Below are 4,447 nucleotides of genomic sequence, written 5' to 3' on the forward strand. Positions count from 1 at the left end.
AACCCGACGCCCGTGTTATTGTATCCTTCGGCGGGGATACTATGGTTTCATGTCTCCCCAGCCGCCGCCGCCGCAGACAATTTCCCTTCCGCTCTATAACTCGACCCCTAAATTGATTTAGCGCTACAAAACTTGGTATACTTACACATCTTGGGGAGAAGGTGCGTGGTGTACCAAAACCAGGTCACTGCGACCTTTATTTGACCTTTACCTTGACCTTGATCATATTTCCCTTCCGCTCTATAACTCGGCCCCTAATTGATATAGCGCTACCAAATTTCGTATACTTACACACCTTGGGGAGAAGGTGAGCAGCGTACCAAAACCAGGTCACTGCGACCTTTATTTGACCTTTACCTTGACCTTGATCATATTTCCCTTCCGCTCTATAACTCGGCCCCTAAATTGATTTAGCGCTACAAAACTTGGTATACTTACACATCTTGGGGAGAAGGTGAGCAGCGTACCAAAACCAGGTCACTGCGACCTTTATTTGACCTTTACCTTGACCTTGATCATATTTCCCTTCCGCTCTATAACTCGGCCCCTAATTGACCTAGCGCTACCAAAACCAGGTCACTGCGACCTTTATTTGACCTTTACCTTGACCTTGATCATATTTCCCTTCCGCTCAATAACTCGACCCCTAATTGACCTAGCGCTATCAAACTTGGTATAACTTACACATCTTGGGGAGAAAGTGAGCAGCGTACCAAAACCAGGTCACTGCGACCTTTATTTGACCTTTATCTTGACCTTGATCATATGTTACTTCCGCTCTCTAACTCGGCCCCTAATTGACCTAGCGCGACTAAACTTGGTATACTTACACATCTTGTGGAGAAGGTGTGTCGCGTACCGAAACCAGGTCACTGCAACCTTTATTTCACATTGACGTTGACCTTGACCTTCATCAAATCTCCCTTCCGCTCTATAATTCGGCCCCTAATTGACCTAGCGCGACCAAACTGTATACTTACACATCTTGGGGAGAACACGGGATATACATGTAGTTGGCGACAACTGCCCTTTCTAGTTCTTGTTATGGGAAGGTGATGCGGATGGGAATATTTCTGATGTAGGAGGAGATTAATGATAGTATAACGGTGTGACTTGTATGGGAATGCCCGGAATGGTCGTTACTGATAATACAGAGGAGCTAGCGGGAGTAATAAGTCGGTTATAGGATTCATATAATGATATTAAACTGATATAAGGGAGTTGGCGATGTGGGGAGGGGTTGTTTATATTGTGGAGGGCACCAATGGTTAGTGTAAGAGGTTTTTTTCCGGGAGGGGGCTGCGTAAGCTCGTGTGTATATCCGCGCCAAGTTTACACTCATCGGTCATGCTATGCATAAAAATCGAGCAGACGTCTTAACTCTCCTATTTAGGAAATTATATATCCCACATTTCAAAATATTTTGTAAACTTTCCCAATGTTTGTCAGTTTATCATCCGTTCAAAAATATGTCTTCGTGTCTGGTTTTGACAGTGTAAGTGTATCTCGACGCGTACGCAATGTTGATGGTCGCAGACGATACAAATAAACCACCTTTATTTCTTCATTTTTATTGTTTGTTTGTTTTTTTCGTTTTAAAAAAGGCGGAAATTAGTATTACAAACGGTTTACCACTTATTGTCTGCTTATTATTGTATTACTTATTATTATTATTATTATTGTACCACTTATTATTATATTTTTGCGAGAGCTTACTTAGGGACGATACCTAATTGACAATTGGTTTTTAATTTAATAAATGTAAATAAGGACAAGTGAGGATGCAACGTCTAGAAAATTACGCATGTATCAAAGTATAGGAATGATAGGATCTTCCAACTGCGAGCATTCGCCGTCAGATCCACAGCAGATCGTACTATCGATGCTAATATGTACGTGCATGCGTGCGTGCATGCGTTCGTACGTGCGTGCGTGCGTGAATGCGTACGTGCGTGCGTGAATGCTTACGTGCGTGCGTGAATGCGTACGTGCGTGCGTGAATGCGTACGTGCGTGCGTGAATGCGTACGTGCGTGCGTGAATGCGTACGTGCGTGCCTGAATGCGTACGGGCGTGCGCGCGTGCGTACGTGCGTGCATGCGTACGTGCGTTCGTGCATGCGTGCGTTTATGCGTACGTGCGTGCGGGCATGCGTACGCGCGTGCATGTACGTACGCGCGTGCATGCGTACGTGCGTGCGTGCGTGTGTGCGTGCGTGTGTACGTGCGTGCGTGCGTACGTGCGTGTCTGCTTGCGTGCGTACATATGTGCGTGCATGCGTACGTGCGTGCGTGTGTGCGTGCATGCGTACGTGCGTGTGTACGTGTGTGCGTACGTGCGTGCATACGTGTGTGCGTACGTGCGTGCGTGCGTGCGTACGTGCGTGCATGCGTACGTGCGTGCATGCGTACGTGCCTGCATGCGTACGTGCGTTCGTGCATGCGTACGTGCGTGTGTGCGTACGTGCGTGCGTGCGTACGTGCGTGCGTGAGCACGTACATGCGTACGTGCGTGCGTGCGTGCGTGCGTGCATGCATACGTGCGTGCGTACGTGCGTGCGTACGTGCATGTGTGCATGCATACGTGCGTGCGTGCGTACCTACGTGCATGCGTACGTGCGTGCGCGCATGCATACGACGTGCGTGCGTGCATGCGTGCATGCGTACGCGTGTGCGAGCGTTCGTACGTGCGTTCGTGCATTCGTACGTGCGTACCGGCATGCGTGCATTCGTACGTGCGTACCGACATGCGTTCGTGCGTGTGTGCGTGCATGCGTGTGTGTGTGACACGTGGCATTGACCAGTGTCATACTGTAGAAAATAGACGTTTTGTGTGTCCTCACATTGTCATTATGATGTTGATTACACAATATGATATAGCAATAAAGCAATAATAATATAGCAATAAGTACACAAGGAAAGAGACTCACATGTCTAGTGTGCGTGTGGACATACGCAAGCGCGTACAGACATATACAAGCGACATGCGCGTTTGTGCACGTGAGTGGGTGAGTACGTGCGTACATGCGTACGTGTGTGCATGCGTACGTGCGTGCATGCGTACGTGAGTGCATGCGTGCGTGCGTGCGTGCGTGCATGCGTGCGTGCATGCGTACGTGCGTGCGTGCGTGCGTGCGTGCGTACATGTGTGCGTACATGCGTACGTGCGTGCATGTGTGCGTGCATGCGTACGTGCGTGCGTGTGTGCATGCGTACGTATGTGCGTGCATGCGTATGTGCATTCGTGCGAGCGTACCGGCATGCGTTCGTGCGTGCGTACATGCGTGCATTCGTGTGTGCGTGCATGCGTGCGTGTGTGTGCGCATGTGTGTGTGTGAAACGTCGCATTGACCAGTGTCATACTGTAGGAAATACAGGAGGAAGCCGTTTTGCGTGTCCCCACATTGCCATTATGATATTGATTACATAATATGATATAGCAAGTACACAAGGAAAGAGACTCACATATCTAGTGTGCGCGTGTACTTACGCAAGCGCGCACAGACACATACACGCGACCTGCGCGTTTGTGCACGTGAGTTGGTGAGTGTGAGAGTGCGTGCGTTCGTGCGTACTTGCGTGCGTTCGTACGTGCGTGCGTACGTGCATGCGTCCGTGCGTGCCTGCTCACACACTCACGTGCACAAACGCACAGGTCGTTCGTGCGTGCCTGCGTGCGTGCGCACATGTGTGCGTGCATGCGTACATGCGTGCGTGCGTGAGTGCGTACGTTCGTGCATGCGTACGTGCGTGCATACGTACGTACGTACGTACGTACGTGCGTGCCTGCGTGCGTGCGCACATGTGTGCGTGCATGCGTACGTGCGTGCGTGTGTGCGTGCATGCGTACGTGCGTGCGTACGTGCGTGCGTACATGCACTACGTTTTGTGCGTGCATGCGTAACATGCGTAGCGTGCATTCGTGCGTGCGTGCCGCGTGCCGGCAGCGTTTCGTGCGGCGTGTGTGCGGTGCATGCTTGTCGTGTGCTGCGTGCATGCGTGTGTGTGAGCACGGGTCGCAATGACCAGTGTCATACTGAAGGCAAAATACACGAGAAACCCTTTTGCGTGTCCCCACATTGACAGTCATGATGTTGAAAATTGACCATAATATGACATAGCAATGGCACAAGGAAAGAGAGACTCACTATATCTAAGTGTCGCGTGTACTTTACGCCAAGCGCGCACCGAGAACACATACGCCGCGACCCTGCCACGTTTAGGCACGTGAAGTGGTGAGTGCGAGAGTGCATGCGCGCGCCGATGTTTGCGCGGAAGTGTGTGTGCACGCTTTCGTAGTACATGCTGCGTAGGTAGTATGTCGCAACCGAACACCTTGTATGTGTACTCTAAATATCGTAAATTCCCTCCCTTGATACTCGCTATAGGTGTGTACACGTAATGGTCGTGTAGCATCGAGAGGATGATCTCTGTGGACGCCGAATTCTG

Source organism: Priapulus caudatus, unplaced genomic scaffold (assembly GCF_000485595.1).
Source record: "Priapulus caudatus unplaced genomic scaffold, Priapulus_caudatus-5.0.1 Scaffold299, whole genome shotgun sequence".
Lineage (NCBI taxonomy): Eukaryota > Metazoa > Priapulida > Priapulimorpha > Priapulimorphida > Priapulidae > Priapulus > Priapulus caudatus.